Genomic DNA, 20,816 nt, shown 5'->3' on the forward strand with positions numbered 1-20,816 from the left:
CCCCCGCCCCCCAACCACATGGAGCAACGATCCCTTTCAAATGTGAATCAGAACCCACCGATGCCTTTCTCACTGGGGGAGAAAATTCTCTCACTGGCTCACAGCTTGACCTGACGCCCCTCCCCAGCCCCTCTGTACTCCTCTCCCCCACTTGATCAGCCACACTGGCCTCCCTGCGGCTCCCGGAGCTTGCCAAGCTCACCCCTACCTCAGGGCCTTTGCACCTGCCACTCCCCCTGCCTGAAAAGCTCTCCTCCCAGATAGTTGCATGGCTTGCTCTCTCTCTCTTCCACCAGGTTCCTGCCCAGATGTCACCTCCTCCAAGAGGCCCTCCCTGGCCAAGGTTTATATGATAGCAACAGCCTTCCCACCCCACCATCCCCCTCTACTCCCCCTATTTCTCTTTTGGTTTCTACATGGAGCTCACCACCTCTGTTGTGTTTGCTTTCTTGTCTGCTGTCTCCTCTGCTGTAAGGAATCCCGGGAGAGCTGGGATTGGTCTGTCTTGTGCCCAGCCGTGCCCCCAGCACCTAGAAGTAGGCTAGGCGCTCCATAAGTAAGTGTTGAGTGAATGCATCTTCTTCTGCCCGGAGCCTGGCACGTATTAGGCACCGAGTAAATGTCAGACCGATGAGTGGATTGCATCATTATTGTTCATAAAAGGAGCTCCCATTTACTGAGGAACTGGTGAGCTAAGCGGCTGCAGCAGACGGTGCCAGTTCACGTCCCTAGCTTGGCCACCCTGAACTCCATGCATGGAGGAGGAAACGGAGCCTCGGCGAGAGTCAGCAATTTTCCCAGAGCTGCACGGCTGCTGAGGCAGAATTCACACCCAGGTCTAGCTGACTCCGAAGCCCACGTTCTTGGAACGGGAAGCAGGGTCTCCCCGGTACTTCTCCTGCTGTGAGAGCTACACCCTGAGCTGGTGCTCACGAAGCACCCAGCCCCGTGCTGGACCTGAGGACAGGCTCCCTGTGCAAGTCAGGCCTTACCCACCCCTGGGGCAGGACCCTGAGGGTCCTCCAAAAGAGCATGAGGTCTGGGGCTCCAGGCGCCGGCAGACCAAGCCCCCTCTGATCTGGACGCAGTACCGACCTGGGGTTCAGAGGGTGCCTCCACTTGCTAGTGGGGAACCTCAGGCAAATTATTTCACTTCTCTGAGCCTCAATTTTCCCACCTGTAAAATGGACCAGTAGACCAACCCTGCGGGGCGACTGCGAGGATTAGAACAGGGCCCGGCATGTGATAGGGGCCTCATGCTCATCGTAATTATTGGTGTGTTATTAGTGCAAAGAGTAAAAGTAGACAAGAGAAGCCACAGAACCCCCCAACACGCACAAGTGTTTTGCGTTTTCTGCTTTCTTATGCACGTGCTTTTCCACTCTTCCAATAATGACGTACAGTGTTTCCCCCTTATCCAAAGTTTCACTTTACCGGGTTTCAGTTGCCTGCGGTCAACCTCGATCTGAAAATATTAAATGGAAGATTCCAGAAATAAAGAATTCATACGTTTTAAATTGCACACCATTCTGAGTAGCGTGATAAAATCTCAATCCGTCTTGCCCCAGATGTGACACATCCCGTTGTCCAGGGTGTCCCGTCCATCAGTCACTTAGTAACCCTCTTGGTTATCAGATGGGCAGTTGTGGTGTCACAGAGCTTGTGTTCAAGTGACCCTTATCTACTTAAATACGGCCTCTCGGAGCAAGTGCAGTGATGCTGACAAGTCAGTTGTGCCAAAGGGAAGCCACAAAGTGGATCCTTTAAGTGAAAGGATGAAAGTTCTCAGGGTGGAAAGAAAAATAGCCAAGATCTTGCTAAGATCTACGGCAAGAACGAATCTTCTACCCGTGACGCCGTGAAAAAGGAAAAGGAAATTTGGTGGTTTTGCTGTTACACCTCAAACTGCAAAAGTAACGGCCACAGTGCCTCATAAGTGCTTCATTAAGATGGAAAAGGCATTACATTTGTACAATAAGGTATTTTGAGAGAGAGAGAGAGAGAGAGAGAGAGACCACTCTCACATAACTTTTATTACAGTGTGTTGTTCTAATTGTTCCATTTTATTAGTAGTCATTGTTGTTAAATGTGCCTTATTAAACTTATTGTGCCTAATTTCTAAATTAAACTTTATCACAGGTATGTACGTATAGAAGAAAACATAATATACGTAGGGTTTGGTTCTCTCTGAAGTTTCAAGTACCCACTGGGGGTCTTGGGATGTATCCCCCATGGTTATGGCCGGGGAATGACTGTACACATCATTCTGCATTCTAATTTTATTCACCTAACATTAAATTAGCCATTGTCCTGTGGTTTCGACTTAATTTTTCTAAATATCGTTTTAGCAGCTCCCAAGTAGTCCAGGTTCCATATGCTGGTGTGAATTTAGCCATTCCCCTACAACAAGGTATTTATACAGCTTACAGTTTTTTTTACTGTGACAAAAAACATTGCAGGGGAGGCACATACTCCAGAAAATCAGGGGTGGCAACAAACACCTTTAAGTGTTCATGGTTTTCCCTTTTCTGAATTATTCCCTCTGGATAGATTCCAGGCCGGCGAATTATTGAGTCTAAGGATGTGACAATGTTATGGTTCTTTATATAGGTGCCAGCCTCACTCCCAAAGGGACTGTCACCCACCAGCATCTTCTGAGGTTGCTCATTTCACAGCCCCCTCTCCAGCACAGGGGTTTGCATTTTTTTTGATTATTAGTGAGGTTGAACACCTTTCCTTTCATCTGTTAATTAGTTGTATTTCCTCTCCTGTGGGTTGCCCACTTATTTTACTGTGCCCCCAAGACAGGTGATAATTGAAGCCATTTCCATCAACAACATTTCTTTCCCAAACTTCAGCTGCTAGGTGTTCGTCTTGACTGTGTATCTCTCTCCCTGTACTATTTACTTACCACATTTTTAATTGATCTTAAATCAAGCCATTTTTTTTTTGTTAGAAAACTCAGACTTGCTCTAAGCAATCATATCTTTACATATTTCCAGGGAACCATCCTACACTATTGGTGGGAATGTAAATTGGTGCAGCCACTATGGAGAACAGTATAGAGGTTCCTTAAAAAGCTAAAAATAGACCTACCATACGATCCAGCAATCCCACTCCTGGGCATATACCCGGAAAAGACTAAAACTCTAATTCAAAAAATAGATGCACCCCAATGTTCATGGCAACACTAATTACAACAGCCAAGACGTGGAAGCCACCTAAGTGTCCACAGTCAGAGGAATGGATAAAGAAGATGTGGTATATGTATGCAATGGAATACTACTCAGCCATAAAAAAGAACGAAATAATGCCATTTGCAGCAACATGGTTGGACCTAGAGATTATCACACTAAGTGTAGTAAGTCAGAAAGAGAAAGACAAATACCATATGATACCACTTATATGTGGAATCTAAAATACAACACAAATGAACTTATTTATGAAACAGAAACAGACTCACAGACATAGAAAACAAACTTCTGGTTACCAAAAGGGAAAGGGGTGGGGAGGGGTAAGTTGGGAGTTTGGGATTAGCAGATACCACTACTATATATAAAATAAACAGTAAGGTCCTACTGTAGAGCACAGGGAACTCTATCCAATATCCTGTGATAAACCATGATGGAAAAGAATATGAAAAAGAATATATATGTATAACTGAATCACTTTGCTGTACAGCAGAAATTAACACAACATTGTAAATCAACTATACTTCCATTTAAAAACAAGTTACATTTTTCCTAATACACAGAAAACAATAAACGTATCCAAGAGTTGCTGGGGCCGCCGCAGCAGCACTGATAGTTAAATTCTGAGAAATTTTCAGAGCCCGTAGTTAAACCACTATAGAAATTCACTGTTATAAACTTCCAATTAAATAAATTTTATTAAACACAAAGGTAACAGATGCTTGAAACTCTTCACTTCCTAATTGCATGGCTACATCGGCTACTTTCTATGCTCTTGAGGTTTGAGGTCTGTTGTATCTGTGTGATGCAAACGCGCATGATGGTGGCTACCACCCATCTCTCCCCAGCTCTGCAGTCAGCTACGTCATATTGGCAGTATTTACACCACGGACATGGGCAGCAAATGCTACAAATCAGGGCTCCCCGCTGGAGAACAGGTCATTAAATGTTCACCAGCTCATCGCTATACATGGCTCAGATCTGCCTGCCCCAGTGGTCTGCCCCGTACTGTGGAGAAGCAAACATGTTCTTAGGTGCTTGTGAAAGCAGGGTCCCGGCGTTCCCTGGGACACCCGTAGGCAGGCGTCCCGGGCAGCAGTAGCTGGGACAAGAAGCAAGCTGGAGGGAGATGCATCCACCCTTTCCAGGTCCTGGTTCTTCTGGGCACGGAGAAAGCAGGGGGCGTGAGAAGGCAGAGAGCCTGGTCAGCCCTCCCTGTCACACGTCTGGGTCTCAGACCCCGAGGAAACAGCTCGGACGTCCCTTTGCAAACCCTCCGGCTCCATCCTGCTCCTCCTTCCCTGAAACAGTCCGCATTGTTGTGCAGCTGCAGCCCGGGCACACTTACCTCCCTCATTTATCCAAGGTCAGCACTAGGTCACGGCTGTGCTAAGTGCTGGGGGTAGAAAGGTGAGACAGGATCAGTCCTGCCCGCAAGGAGCGCTGGCCGGTGATGGGCAAGAAATCGATCCTGGCCCTCCACTTGCGTTGCCTGGAAAATCAAGGTATTCAGCCACAGGGAGAATAGACCTCAGGGAAGGTTTTGGGAAAATCACTGAAAAGGCACTTCCAGAACGAACTAGACCCACTGTCTCTGGGCCCAGGATGCAGCTCAGCCAGGGCAGGGGTGGGGAGGTGGGAGTGAGGGCCTTGGGTCCAGCCAACCAGATCCACAGGCCCTGTGACCTTGGGCCAGTCACTCGCTCCTGCCAAGCCTGTTTGCTTGTCTGTGAAAACGGGGGCATCAGGAGGACGGAGATGGTGCCCACTAGGAGCCTGGCACAGAGCAGGAGATCAGCCCGGTGGCGCTCCCATTCCCGGGGGCACACTGCCAGGCGGCCGCTCAAACCCTGGGAGGGGCTCCTGCAATCCTGCCCTTGCACCTGGCCACCCAGCCTGGAGGAGACCCACACGGCCCACCCAGCTCCCAAGTTTGAAATCAATTAAAATTCCGTAACCCAGTAACTGCGGTAGCTACTGTGCAAACAGAGATGCCAGCTCGCCTGAGCAATTAACAAAGAGATGTTTCCATGAAGGCCTGGGCGAATCTCGGGGATCATTACCCCCAAGAAAGGAGGATGCTCCTTTATGGCAATCTGACAGGAATTCCATAGCATCGCCCTCTGGGCTGCAGCAGGTGTAACCAGAGAAAGCGGGGTCACCAGGGAGGGAAGTCGGGTTTGGGCTTACGACTGTTATGTTCCCCCAGACCCTTTATTTCAAGGGTTCTTCCCAGGCCCAGCTCCCAGATCAGGGCAGGGGAAGAAGGAATTTATCTCCATGTGGGTCGGGGGGGACCACGGAAGCTTTCCTTCTTTATCCTGCTCCCCCATCCCCGCCATTAACACTCTGGCTTTAGCTGCTAAAATATTTGCTTCCGAGAATAGATGCTCGTTGGTGCAGCAAATGTCTCCCGATGTGAGCATTCCAGCCCCGTCGGAACGACGGAAACCTGCACTTGCCTGTGGGCCAAGAGGGCACCCCCTCCCCCCTCCTCCTCAGCGCCTTCCAGGGTGGTCTTCCGGTTGTTTCTAAGGCACCCGCAGGGTGCTGGGGAGAGCCCGCTGCCAGATCACTTTGGCCACGAGATGTGGGAGTGGTTCCATCCTGCCCTAGGTTCTGGGAGCGTGGCTTTGGGAATCTCTGGGTGCTGCATCCCGGGAGTCCCCTGGGCTGGGCTGGCACCAGGTTCTGGGCTGCCCAGCTGTGCATCCTTGGGCAAATTGCTTTACCTCTCTAAGCTGCAGCGTAGACATTGGTGGGGGAGCAAATAATCCCCACCTGGCGGGGGGGTGGATAGTGAAGACGGAATCTGAGAGGGTGTGCAGAGGACCTAATCCAGCACCCCACTCATAGGAAAGACCCCCAAAGTACCCTCTTTCCTTGTCTCTGCTCACTTTGTGGGTGGGAAAAGAGCTCCCTGCCAAATGCCCCCTGCTCAGCTGGAGTTTGCCGAGGGTTTAGGTCACAACTCGTTCAAACAGACGAGACAGGGGGATGTGGTGCTGGCTTGTCCTGTTGTGGCCTGGTCACCCTGGGGTCTTCACATCCCAGAGCCCACTCCCTGGTGAGGCCGGCTAGAGTTGTCTGAAATTTGGGAGGCTGGAGACAGCCATCCCCAGCCCTGGTGGTCTCAGAGCCAGGGAGACACAGCTGCTGAGGCGCCCTGGGGCCCCCATCTGTCTTCAGGTTTGCCGTCTGTGTCCAGCCCTCCTTCCCGACCGCTGCCCCCAGGCCGGCAGATGCCGCAGACACGTCCTGGGGAGCTGGTGGAATGCCAGAGCCTTCTATGCATGCAGGCCCCTCGGCAGTCACTTGGCTCCCAGCCCCCCTGCAAATGGGCCGCCTTCTCCCGTCCAGCACCTCTGAGTGACCCTCCTTCGAGCCTTTGACGCCCCTTTCTGGACCTTCCCTGCCCCCAAGTGTGGACACACCAGTCGCTACAATAGCACCCCAGCGACTGTGTCCCTGTGACCCTGACCGGCACCATCACTTACACGACTCCAGGGGTCACGTCTCTCGCCTCCAGCTGTGCCCCGTGGCTGTGTGCATTGATGGAGACTTGCCCACTTCTTCATGAAAAGCCACTGTTCCAGCTGATGATGGGACTCACAGCTGGCGGCCTCGTGACGGGAGGGAGCGTGTCTGTGAGTTTAAGGAAAACGTGGGGTGGGCGGAGGGCTTTCAGCATTAGGCAACTTGGTCTGATGGGAGTTTGGTGGGAGCTCCCCCATCCGTGGCCCGGGCAGGGCTTCCAGTAGGAGGCGGGAGTGGAGGCAGGGAGGCCGAGGGTAGGCCGCTGCTGTGCCCCAGGGAAGAGGCCAGGATGGTAGAGGCTGGGGGGTGGTGACAGAGAACAATGGACCGATTCGGAAGTATCTTGGAGGTGGACTAGGTGGGACCTACGGAGTGAGTGGATGTGGGGAGGCGGGGGAGGGGGAGCGCCAAGGACCACTATGGGGTCTGACGTGGGTGACACGCGTGTGGCCACAGCCCAGAAGGACACACGAGAGGAGAGGCGGGGCGGGGGCTGTGGGGGGGAGGGGCGTGTAAAGGGGGAACATGCGTCGTGAGAGATGCAGAGATGGCGGCGCCAGGAGGGCCAGGTGTGAGCCAGGTGGGCAGAGGGAGGCCCCAGGAGGGCTGGCGGACTCACGACATGCTGCCCTTGAGAGACGACCTCCTCCCTGGCTGTGAAGCCTGCCTGGAAAGGCCAAGACCAGGGGTGTGTGTGTACATCGTGGGTAGGCGGGTGCAGTCTGCGTGTGGCTTGTGACGCAGTGTGGGTGTAGTGTACGTGTGTAGCATATAGTGCGTGTTGAGGGTGTGTGTGTGCGTGTGAAGTGCAGGTGTGTAGTTTGGGCATAGTGTGTGCGCACGTGTGTAGCGTGTGTGTGTGGATGTGTGTGTTGTGTGCACGTTCATATGCTTGGGTGTGTCCCTGGCCCGAGCCTCAGCCCCCTCCTGCCACCTCTGTCCTGACCCTAGGGCAGCGGGAAGGGCGGCGGGGAGGGGCCAGGGCACCTGAGGCCGCCAGGGGTGCAGTAAAGTAGGAACGGGGCCAGGTCAGCGCCCAGACTGAGGGAGCATAGAGGCATGGATGGTGCCAGGGCCAGGGGACCAGGAGCCACGGATGGCCACGGGCAAGGTGCAAACTCCCCAGAGCAAGGAGGCACGTTAATTTCCCAGAGATTTGGGACCAAAGCCTGGGCCCCGGGCCAGGGCTGAGGACACAGAACGGATCAGACTCCATCTCTGCCCATGAGACGCTCACGCAAGCCTGGCCTCACTGGGTTCCCTACCCCAGCTCCCCACGAGCTCCTACTCACCCCTCAAAGCCTTGCTCAGGTCACTCGCCTCCCTCCATCCTCTGGAGGATTTCTTCCCCTGCTCCACGCTCCCATCACAGCCAGGACCACGTGGTCTGTTGTCACATCTGTCCCCACTGCACCAAGCAAGAACAAGGACGATCTGAGTCCTACTGGGGATCCCAGGGCCCAGAGCAGAGCCTGGGCTGGGAGTCACAGCTGCTCGTTCAACCCCCTCTACCACTGGCTTGCTGTTTAACCTTGGGCAGCCTTGTGCCTCCCCAAGCTTTACTGTCCCCTCGTGTAAGTCGAGGGAAGGGACAGAATGCTTCTATGGTGCCTTTCAACTTAGAACCTTTCTGACCTTCTACCTGGCTGATGGAGACGCCGATAGGGGACAAGAACGGATGTGGAAAGCGCTTTGAAAAGTTCGTAGCAGGAAGCAAAGAGAGAGAGTTTTTCTGTAGAGCAGGAGGAGGGGGGAGTTATGGACAGAAGCTGCAGATGAAAAGGACAGACTCTGGCATTAATGTAGGATGCAGAGCGCCTGTGGAAGCAACAGCGTCCAATATTTACCAAAGCAACATTAAAAATTAACCTTTAGGATGTAGAGGTTTAAAGACCCAGAGCTCCATGGGAAATGCCACCAGGCAGAAGAGTAAAGGGTACGGGCAGGAAGGGTACATGCTGGGCTTGAACAATGATGCCCCCAGAGCCAGGCACAGCTCCCCACGGACCCCTCCTCTATTTCCCGCCACCCGCCACAGCAGCCTTCAGCCCTGCATCTGCAGAGGCACCTGGGCAGCCCTCCTCAGCCATAAGCCTTTCTGAGGCTCCCGTGGCCTCCAGGATAAGGACAGGCCCTCTGCTCGGCATTCATGGCCCTCTGTATTTTGCTCCTGCCTCTCTGGGCAGCTGAGACCTTTAGGATGGAAAAGAGTGAGCTGCTGAGGTTGGAGGAGATTGAGGTGGGATCGGGGAACATTCCAGGCCCCGGAGTGGCATGTGCAAAGGCACTGAGGCAGAGAGAGCCAGTGCATTCATGCACCAGAAGGAAAGTCGAGGTGCAGGAGTGTGGGGAGAAAGGGGAGCACAGGAGGGGAGGGATGGGAGTTGCAGGGGGTGTCTGATGTGCAGGGCCATGGTGAGGGGTGGGCTTCCTGATCCCGGGACCAGGGAAGCCCTCCAGGGGAGGGACAGGTGCCTTTTTCAAAGCTCCCCCTGGCAGGGAGTGGGGAAGGGAGCTGGCCGTCCAGCAGAGGCTGGCACTGTCTTGCAGGCTGGGTTGTGGCAGGAGCAGAGAAGGAAGCAGACAGCCCACAGGACCAGCTGGTGGATTGGGTGGGGGTGAGGGGCTCCAAAGACCGTGTCCCGGACTCTGGCCTGAGCCACTGGGGAGATGCTGGTGGGATTTTTCCAAGGTGGGGACCCAGGGGCAGGCGTGGCTTTGGGGATCAGCCTTGTGGAGTGTCTGCTGTCTGAGGTGCCTGTGAGCGTGGATGGGGTGATGTCGGTGCCGCACACAAGTCGGGGAGGAGCTCGGAGGAAAACCTGGGTTGAATCCCAGCTTGGACTTGGCCAAGGGGGCTTGTCACAGAATCATGTCGTGCAGGGGCCAGGAAGTCACCTGGGGAGAGGATGACGTGTGTGGGAAGGGACCAGGGGACGCCGGCAAAGGAGTCTGGGTAGGAGCAGCCCCTGAGGCAGATGGAACCCAGAAGCCCTGAAGACGGGGTGATCCTGGAGCGGCGGGGTCAGCCTCAGATGCCAGGACCGAATGCCCTGCCCTCTGCCCGCCGCTCCCACGATGCCCGTGTCCGTCCCGCAACACAGTCAGCGGCTCCTGCAAACACACGGAGGCGACGGCTTGTCTGACTCCCAAAGGCATCATCTCTCCTTCCCATCCGCCTGGCCTTTTACGCAGCTGGCTTCTCTCTTCAGGAAGAAAGTGAGGTTTCACGTTGGATTCTTTAAAATGAAGCAGTGCCTTATGACCCCAAATCATTCTAATTTGTCCACAAACAAGACCTTTGTTTTGATGGTCTCTCGTTTCTCCTGGAGACCCGGCGACCCACAGCTGGGGTGCGAGGGGCACTTGGGAGAGCGCTGCCCGTCTCACCTGCACCACGGCCTCTCAGGACAGGTGTTTTCTGCCCATTTTACGGATGTGGAAACTAAGGTTCTGAGAGGTCGCTGGCACATTCGAAGTCAAGCAGCCAGTGAGAAGCAACCTGATTCCACGGTCGGGCTCTTTACACTCTGCTGGGAGCACCTCCACGGTGCCAGGTCTCAAGGGGGACTCAGCCCAAAGCCTCCCCAGCGCACACACATACACACGCGCCACACACACATACACACACACCACACATACACACGCGCCACACACAGAGACACTGCTGACATCACACACCCAGACATCCCACACCGACACACACACACGCACACACACATGCACACACACATACACACACCACACATACACACGCGCCACACACAGAGACACTGTTGACATCACACACCCAGACATCCCACACCGACACACACACACGCACACACACATGCACACACACATACACACACCACACATACACACGCACCACACACAGAGACACTGTTGACATCACACACCCAGACATCCCACACCGACACACACACACGCACACACACATGCACACACACATACACACACCACACACAGAGACACTGTTGACATCACACACCCAGACATCCCACACCGACACACACACACACACACACACACACACACACACACACACACGCACGCACCTTCCCCTGCTCAGCCCCTCCTTCTGCACTGGGATCACTGCCCCTCTTCATCCGTCTAGAGGACCAACAAGCTGTCTTGCTAAAGGCAAAATAAAAATTTCCTAGAGGGTCTCTAACGTCCCCTTTGTGAAACGCTTGCCCCGCCCACTTCACAGGACATCCATGCCCTGAGCGCCTTCTGCGGGCGAGGCACTCTCACACGCTCTGCTTCCTGGGAGCCTCACGAGGTCCCCACTTAGCAGAAGCGTGAACCCAAACTCCCGGAGTAGGTGACGGACAGCGGGTGACGGCAGTGAGCGAGGACACAGGCCGAGTGTCTGCTGGGACCCCAGGGGCCTGGGCCCTGCCTCACTCCGGGCAGCTCTCGCCTGAAGCAGGGGAGGACGGAAGGAAGCCCTGATCCAGAGAAGGCTGATTGCTCTGAGGGTCGTGGAGCCTGACCGTGTCTGCAGGACTAGAGTGAGGGACCCCGAGGCCGAGCTGGCAGCAGGGGGAGGAGGAGGCCAGAAGCAGGTTACGGGCTCAGGAGAGGAAGAGCCTCCTGCCAGGAAGCCTCCCTTCACAGCCCAGCAGCTTTCCTCACTAGGTAGTGAGCTCCCCATCACTGGGGCATGCAAGGTGAGACCAGAGGCTCATTTCCTGAGGTTGTTCACGGTTTCCGAGTTGAAGTACATAAAGTGCCCATCTCGATGCTACAGCGTGGTGAATTTCAATCCGAAATTGAAACATCCCAACACCCAGAAGGCTTCCTCGCGTCCCCTCGGCACCACTCCTCTGACATCCAGCCCCTGAGTGGTTTTGCACAACCGTGGGCTGTTCCTAGGCTGGCATTGGCTGGTGTGGGGCCTGGGGTCAGTGTCTCTCACGCAACATTTCATCTATGAGGTGAATTCCTCCGTGTTGTTGGGCATATCAAGAGCCTGTTCTTTTTCAGTGCTGTGTAGTACTCCATCATACAGATGTAGCACGCTCTGCTTATCCCTTTGCCTGTTGAGGACATTTGGGTCGTTTCTGTTATCCGTAAAGCTGCTCTGAACCTTCACAGCCAAGTACTCTGGTGAACGGGTGACCACGTTTCTCTTGGGTGTCGTACAAGTGTCCTGGGGCAGCTGCAACCAGTGACCACGAACTCAGTGGCTTAGAACAGCACAAATTATCCTCTTATAGTGCTGATGGGCAGAAGTTCAACGTGAGCCTTGTGAACCCCTAATATTCAGGTGCTGGCAGAGCTGGTTCCTTGGAGGTTCCGGGGAGAATCTGTTCCCTGGGCTTTGCCAGTTTCTGGAGGTGACCTGTGTTCCATGGCGTGTGGGCCCTTCCTGCGATGGCATCACTTCGACCTCTGCTTCCATCCTCACATCTCTTTCTCTGACTCTGACCCTCCTGCCCCCCTCCTTTAAGGACCCTTGTGATGACCCCAGGCCCACCCGGTAACCAGTCTCCCCGTCACAAGGCCCTCGACCCATTCACACCGGCAGAATCCCTTTCACCACGTGAGGCCACATTCACAGCCTCTGGGGATGAGGATGGAGACCTCTCTGGGGGCCTGGGTTCTACCCACACAGGTGTATGTGTACCATCAGGGGACAGGCATATTCAACTTCAGCAGGTACAGCTCCCCAGTTTCCCAAAGCAGGTGAACCATTGTGCGCTCCCCAGGTCGTGGGTGAGAGTTCCTCCCCCACCTCACCAGTCTTTCTCATCTTAGCCCTTTGTTTCAGGGGGCTTGTAGGGCAGCTCCCTGTAGTCGTTTTACGTTGCATCTTCTCCACGCTCGCGTTTCACTTTCTATCATCATTACCGAGCACACCTCCTCCATGCCACCCCCCATGACCACACCTTCTGCCACTAAGAGGCCACCATCTGTGCCGGGGGACTCTGCTCTCCCCTCCGTGGCAGTGCCCTCCTACCACCCTGGTGGTCCCGCATTGTTCGCCCCTTTGTGAGGAGTGGTCAAAGCGTCTCCACCTCTCAGGTTGCTGTGAGGACGCAATAGAAATTGAGCTGAAGGCTCCTGTCCCCACTCCCGGCTTATCGTCCCCACTAGATCCAGGCTGAGCTCTTATCAGTGCCGTGGGCGCAGTATCTGCAGCTCACCTGGCAATGTAGCCATGCTGTGCCTCGTGAGGCCTCTGCTTTTATCCTGAGCAGTTACTGTGACAGATTCTCCGCCTTCTGGAAGCGTCCATTGTTATGCAAATTGCCAGGAGCTCTGTCTTATCTCCCCAGTTAGGTTGCAGAAGCCAGCTGGAGACCCTCCTTATCCTGCTGGGCCCCATCCGGGTCCCAGCGCTGCATCCTCTCTCCAGGGCAGTGGTGCCTGCTGTTCAGCTGGCCCCCCCACAGCCAGCCTAGCCAGGCCACCACCCGGCACCTGAGGGGTGGCAGTGCGGCCCAGTGGCCGGCAGCACAGGCTGGACTCCTGGCTCCACCACTACCCAGATATGTGACTCTGCGCAAGTCACACTACCTTCCTGAGGCTCGGTTTCCTCACCTGTAAATAGGGGAAATAGGGCTACGGCTGTTGGGAGAGCGAAGTGAGACTAGGCATAGAAAGTGCCTGGGGCTTCCCTGGTGGCGCAGTGGTTGAGAGTCCGCCTGCCGATGCAGGGAACACGGGTTCGTGCCCCGGTCCGGGAAGATCCCACGTGCCGCGGAGCGGCTGGGCCCGTGAGCCATGGCCGCTGAGCCTGTGCGTCCGGAGCCTGTGCTCCGCAGCGGGAGAGGCCACAACAGTGAGAGGCCCGCGTACTGCAAAAAAAAAAAAAAAAAAAGAAAGTGCTTGGACAGTGCCCAGCCCAGAAGAGATACCCCATCACAGAAGCCCTAACTCTGACCTTTCTTGGGATTAGGAAGGATCTTCCACGTCTACGTCCCAGAGCCCCGGGATCTCGTGTAGGGCCTTCACCTGGCAGTTGAAGTGCTCCGTGGCTGCCTGTCTAGCCTCAGCCCACCAGGAAGATCCTGCGTCACCTGCTGTGACCCTCTGACTGGCCTGGGCTCAGGCTGCCCCCTCCTCCTGGTGTGCCTTCCCCCACTTCCTGACATGAGTTTTCCCTGGGTCCCCGCCCCCATCCAAGCCACGCCCCCAGCCACTCAGCACTGACACAGTGCGGATCTGTCGCTCTCGTTTTAGGGTCCCAGTGTGGCTCCCCCCAGCTCAGAGCACTCGAGGGCTGGGCCCACTCCTTCCAGGTCTGTGTCTCAGCCCCCAGCCCAGGCCTGGCAGAAGAGGCTACCAGCAGCGGCTTCCAGAGGCATCATTCTGCTTTGGTCTCCACTGCGTGGGGAGCCATTGTTTCTGAACCAGTTCCCCAGTGATGGACATTTCTTTGATCCTAATCCTCCACTTTTACCCACATTACTGCAATAAATGAGCTTGTAAGGATTTTGCCCTTGTGAGCGTATTTGTAGGATAGTGGTTAAGTGGAATTACTGGGTCAGAGGGCGTGCGCATCTATTACTTGGGTGCGCGCCAAGCTGCCTTCCAGGAGTGACCTGACGTCCCTCCCACCAGCACAAAGCAGAGGTTTCCCCCCCAAACCCAGCAAACACGTGGTGCGCTCAACCTTTTGATCTCTGCAGACGTGATGAGTGGAGGCGTGTAGACGCTTCCCTTTGAGCTGTGCTCTGGAACGCCTTCTCATTATGGCTTCCATTTGCGTTTGTCTTATTTTATAGACTTTGGATTTGCCGTTGGACAGTTTCTTTCTGGCATTGCTTTGTTTAGATTCACTTTTCCTGGATTCTCTGGGCGGTTTCTATTGTCTTGGAAATTCACCCATCTCATCCAAGTTTCTGATTTTTGCTGCACAGGGTTGAGTGGGTAGGTTGTGTGTTCCCCCCATCTTTCCTGAGCGCCAGCTCTGTGCCAGGTGTCGTTATTGGTCCTGGGGGTAGAGTAGTGGGCCAGCTCCCATTTATATAGAGGCTACAGACAATTTAAAATACGTGTGGAATTCCCTGGTGGTCCGGCGGTTAAGACTCTGCGCTTCCACTGCAGTGGATGTGGATTCCACCCCTGGTCAGGGAGTCAGATCCCACATGCAGGGCGGCACGGCCAAATAACAAATAAAATATGTGGACTGTTAGATGGTGATAAGTGCTAACGAGAAAAACACTATGAGAGCAGGGAGGGAGTTGATGATGGAGTCCAACTTTCAATAAGGTGGTCAGAGAAGGTCTCAGTAAGAGGTGACTTGAAGGACGAAAGGGAATAGACACGTGTTTATCTGGGAAAAGAGAGGGAAGCATGCTGGTGCAGGTGCTGTCTTGGTCTAAGTTCTTGGAGAAACAGAACCAGTAGGATAGATATCGATACAGATATAGATATAGTATAGACACAGATGTAGATATCTATATATAAATCTAGATTATAGATAGATATCTATATATAAATATATGTCTATATATAATACAGATAAAATATGTGAAATCCACACAGAGACAGCTATATATATAAAGAGACATTCCAAGGCATTGCCTCGTGCAGATTTGGAGGCTGAGAAGTCCCAAACCTGTACTTGGCAAGCTGGAGATCTCGCAGGGCTGATGGCCCAGGACCACTCCAAGTCTGAAGGCCTGAGAACCAAGAGAGCCAATGGTATAAATTCCAGTCCAAATCCAAGTCTGAAGGCAGGAAAAGACTGATGACCCAGCTCAAAGACAGGAAGGCAGAGAGGGAATTCTCCCTTCCTCTGCCTGTTTCTTCTACCCAGGCCCTCAGTGGATTGGAGAAGGCTTACCTGCCTTGGGTAGGTGATCCACTTGACTCAGTCCATAGATTCAAAGACGGATCTCATCCAGAAACACCCTCACAGACACACCCAGGACCACGTATGATCAAATATCCAGGCACCACCCCTGTGGCCCAGTCAAGTTGACACGTAAAATGAGCCATCGTGGCTGGAGTGGAGTGAGCAAAAGAGAGACGATAAGGGATGTGACCAGAGAGGATGGAGAGGAAGGTCTTTGGCTTCTACTCTGAGTGAGACGGGAGCCAGTGAGGGTTTTGAGCAGAGGAGGGACATGACATGACATGGATTTTCACAGGATCCCTCTGGCTGCTGTATGGAGAGTAGACAGAAGAGCTTGATAAGCGAGGAGGCCATGGTAGAAGCAATGGAGGTGGCAGAGGGCAAGGTTCATGGATACATCTGAAGGATTTACTAGTGGACTGGATTTGGGGATGAGAGAAAGAGATGCTCTGGGACTCTGTTGGAGTTGTATTTACTGAAGTCAGGAAAATTGTGGGAAAAGCTGATTTGGGGCAGAGGATCAGGATTTTAGTTTTGGGCATATTAAGTTTGAGATGTCTATTAACTATACAGTTGGTGATGTCAAGTAGACAGTTTGAAGCTACGGTGTGAGCTTGAGGCTGAAAGAGACATTAATGTATGTAGAGTAGTTAATTCCTTGGGAGGAGATGATTTCCTCAGGAGTGAGTAGAGATGGAAAGGAGAAGAGGAGACCGAGAAGATGGGGAGGGACCCACGGGGGAGCCTGAGAAGAAGCAGCATGAAAATTAGAGGGAGAACCAAGAGAGGGGCCTGGAGTGTCCTGGAAGCAGGAGAAGTGATCACCTGTGTCAGTGCTGCCAAGGGGACAAGTAAAAGGAGGACCGAGAATTGACCACTGGATTTAGCAACATGGAGGTCTTTGGTGACCTTAACAAGGGTAAACCCTGCAGAATAGTTGGGTCAAAAGCCTATCTAGAGGGGTTAAGAGATAGTGGAGAAGTGGAATTGGAAAGGAAAAGTACAGCTAACTTTTAAGTGGTCACTTTCTCCTTCTGCTTTATTAAAGTCACCAACAGTTAATGTGTCCTGTTTTTCAAAAAGAGTAAGAAATTGTATTTATTTATTCATTTCTTCCTTTTATGTGTTTAACTTCATCTCAGTTTTAATTTATCAAGTGCTTTCCTATGCCTTCCTTCGGTATTTTGCCTTTTTTTCTAATTTTTGAGCTGGATAGCTAATTCATGTTCTCTTATTTATTAATATAAATATTTAAAGCTATAAATTTTCCTCTGAGTATTGCCTTGGCTGCATCTCACAAGTTCTGAAATGTAATCTTTTTATTTTCATTATTGTCTAGATATTCTGCAACTTTGATTTTGTGCTCTATCTTTGACACAAGAGTTATTTTAAAGCATTTTAAAACTTCTTGCGTTTTGTTTTGTGGTTTTGTTATTAACATTTTCAAATTCTAGTGTATTGTGATCAGAGAATGTTGCCTTACATCTACTTTTTGGAATTTAATTTCTTCGTGGCCTGATAATTGCTTTTTGTGTGTGCATTTTCAAGAGCATTTGAACAGAAGGAAGATTCTGTTTAATACACACACATAGGGCTTCCCTGGTGGTGCAGTGGTTAAGAATCTGCCTGCCAATGCAGAGGACACAGGTTCAAGCCCTGGTCCGGGAAGATCCCACATGCCACAGAGCAACTAAGCCCATGCGCCACAACTACTGGGCCTGCACTCTAGAGCCCACAAGCCACAACTACTGAGCCCGCGTGCCACAACTACTGAAGCCCATGTACCTAGAGCCCATGCTCCACAACAAAGAGAAGCCACCGCAATGAGAAGCCCACGCACTGCAACGAAGAGTAGCCTCTGCTCGCCACAACTAGAGAAAGCCCATGCACAGCAATGAAGACCCAATGCAGCCAAAAATAAATTAATTAATTAATTAAAAAAAACACACATACTATGTTATTAATTAGGTTATTTGGCTCTCTATACCTTATTTATGTTTTTGTCAACTTAATCTGTGAGGGACTGAGAGAGGTGAATTAAAATGCACCAATATTAACATACTCTGTCTTTTTCTTCCTACATTTTCAGATTTCTTGCTCTATGAACGTTGAGGCTATGTTATTTGGTGCAAAGACACTCATTACTTTAAGTCCTCATGGTGACTCTCATCCTTGATCCCCACACAATGCCGTCTTTTTCTCATTCTCTATTTCTTGCCCTGACTTCAGCTCTGTCTAACATTCAGATCAAGACCCCTGCTTTCTCTTGGTTTGCACTTGTTTTGTTTCTGCCTGTTCTTTCTTGTGTAATTGTGGCAAAACACATAACAAAATTTACCATTTTAACCACCGTACCGTTCAGTGGCATTAAGTACATTCTCACTGTTGTACAACCTCACTACCGTCCATCTCCAAAACTTTTCCATCAACTACTCATCTTATTATATGAAACCATTCTGAATGATTCTACCGTCAGTGGATTTTGCTTGTAAACCATTCTGAGTCTTTTTTTTTTTTTTCAGCACGTGTGCGTGGCTCATCAACATTTACTAATACGGCAGCTACATTTAGTCTTAGTTCTGTCATCATAGTTTATGACATGCTTTATGCTTTTATAGTTTTTGTGGGGGTTGTCAATGTTCACCATATGGCCTCTGTTTTCTTTGTTTTCTTTTTTGTTTATATATCTTCTGACAATTTGGAAAGCTGTGTTTTTCATCCCATAGTTATCTTCATAATTATACTGTCGTATGATATCCTTAATCCTCTATTTCTTTAGACACTGTTTATTTTCTCCCTACTATGAATGATGCCCAAATTAGAACATATCTACTCTCCCTCCCGTTCTCTCACTTCCATCAAATGATTTTAGTTGATTATATTATATTAATTTTTCCATTTACCTTTGTACCTCTAATGTTATTTCCATCTCTAACTGATCCTTTTGGACTCCCAACTATAAGCAAATAAGACATAGTTTACATATGTTACCTCCCTCTTTCTGACCTCCACCTTCCCTACTATAGTTTATATTGGTTCTCTGTTTCCTTTTTTGTTCTTTTCTGTAACAGTCACAATACATTAGTTTCAGACATAGACCTACAGTTAAATAGATTCTCATTGCTAGTACTCTTGCCAGAGTTGCTCTATTTACCCTTCGTTATCCTAAGGTATAGGATGTTATCCTTTATTATCCTCTATGTATCCTCTGTTCATTTATGCAAGAAGGGCTCATGGGAGCTATAATTCAAAAATGTGTTTTTAGAAGTTTTTCTGTTGACTTTATACTTAAAATCGGGTTCATCTGGGCTTTCAATTCTTGCTTCATTCATTCATTCAACAAAGACTTATTATGTGCACCAGTTACTGCTCCAGACCCTGCAATGCAAAAATGAACACAACACACAAATACCTTGACCCTCATGTAGCTAATTTTCTAGTTGGGAGAGACAAACAATAAGCTAGACCAGGGCCTCCCTGGTGGTGCAGTGGTTGAGAGTCCGCCTGCCGATGCAGGGGACACGGGTTCGTGCCCCGGTCCGGGAAGATCCCACATGCCACGGAGCGGCTGGGCCCATGAGCCATTGCCGCTGTGCCTGCGCGTCCAGAGCCTGTGCTCCGCAACGGGAGGGGCCACGACAGTGAGAGGCCCGTGTACCGCAAAAAAAAAAAAAAAATGCTAGACCAGTAAGTAAAATATTTGGTGTACTGGATGGAGAATGATAAAGCAGGTAATGGGGGACCACAGAATCTGTCACCCAGAGCCCAGTGATGCAGATGGGGTGTTGACTCTGCCATTGGAGTATCAAGCCCTCTGGAAAGATGGACTTTGTTGGCTTAACCCCTCCATCATCTTCCCCCCTTGCCCCTGGAACACACTGGAGTCTGGTGGAAGATGGCTTATCTGTTAGTAGCTGTAATCAGATACAAGTTGCAGAAACCCAACTACAGTGGTGTGGAGGTGGACAATCTGGGGCTGCCACCAGAACCAGGTTTCTCCCTGCTTCCCACTCCAGCCACATTAGTGAAGGTCCTTTGTTATGCTCTTCCTCTGGATCCATGTCCCCTTCCCAGTAGACTTCCACTTGCATAGCATTGGCCAGAGTGGGTATGTGACCACTCCGGTCTGCAAGGGAGTATGGGAAGGTGAATATTTGTGACTGGGTAATTACCCCTCTAAATGGCTATAGGACAGGGGATTCACTGTGTCTGCCAGAGACGGAGTTTGTATTTCTGTTCCTCGTTATCCTTGTTTGGAGGTGATCTCAAGAGGAGAAAGAACAAAGGCAACTCAACTCTGCCAATCAAAGCTGTAAGTGCCCCGTGGGCTGGCGTTTACACTCTTGACCTTATCCCAGTGATCTCGTGACCTGTCCATGTGCCCTGGGTGTCCTGGTTTCCTCTCCATGGCTTTGTACAATATGGTCCTATCCAGTGGTGTACCACCAAGGTTTACAATGGTTCTTTTTATTATTATGAGTGTTATCTGTATCTGTTCTTAATATTTTCTAGTTTGTTATAACAAGGGTGACCATCTGGTTTATCATCCAAAGTAGAATACTTTTGAGGCTGAAAAGGGAACAATATTAAAAATTTTGTCAGAACAATAAGTATTAACTGGGACTATCCTAAGCTAAGACATATAATCACCCTGGTAACCATTGAGGTAAAAAAACACTGTTGGTTTTATAAGTTTTTTTTTAACATCTTTATTGGGGTATAATTTCTTTACAATGGTGTATTAGTTTCTGCTTTATAACAAAGTGAATCAGTTATACATATACATATATCCCCATATCTCCTCCCTCTTGCGTTTCCCTCCCTCCACCCTCCCTATCCCACCCCTCCAGGTGGTCACAAAGCACCAAGCTGATCTCCCTGTGCTATGCGGCTGCCTCCCACTAGCTATCTGTTTTACATTTGGTAGTGTATATATGTCCATGCTACTCTCTCACTTTGTCCCAGCTTACCCTTCCCCCTCCCCGTGTCCTCAAGTCCATTCTCTAGTAAGTCTGCGTCTTTATTCCCGTCCTGCCCCTAGGTTCATCATGACGATTTTTTTTTTTTTTTAGATTCCATATATATGTGTTAGCATACGGTATTTGTCTTTCTCTTTCTGACTTACTTCACTCTGTATGGCAGACTCTAGGTCTATCCACCTCATTACAAATAGCTCAATTTCGTTTCTTTTTATGACTGAGTAATAGGTTTTATAAGTTGATCTGGTTTTGTCTTACAGATTGAAAATTGTATCTTTGTATCTGTCCTCTCTG

At 51.0% G+C, this 20,816-nt stretch overlaps 1 protein-coding gene across 2 annotated transcripts in view; it reads left to right on the top strand.

The window, feature by feature from the left end:
• Window positions 1–20,816, top strand: part of SHISAL1 (shisa like 1) — an 81,725-nt gene that overhangs the window by 54,593 nt on the left and 6,316 nt on the right. The window lies entirely within an intron of this gene.

This window comes from Tursiops truncatus, chromosome 11 (assembly GCF_011762595.2).
Source record: "Tursiops truncatus isolate mTurTru1 chromosome 11, mTurTru1.mat.Y, whole genome shotgun sequence".
NCBI classification, from domain to species: Eukaryota; Metazoa; Chordata; class Mammalia; order Artiodactyla; family Delphinidae; genus Tursiops; species Tursiops truncatus.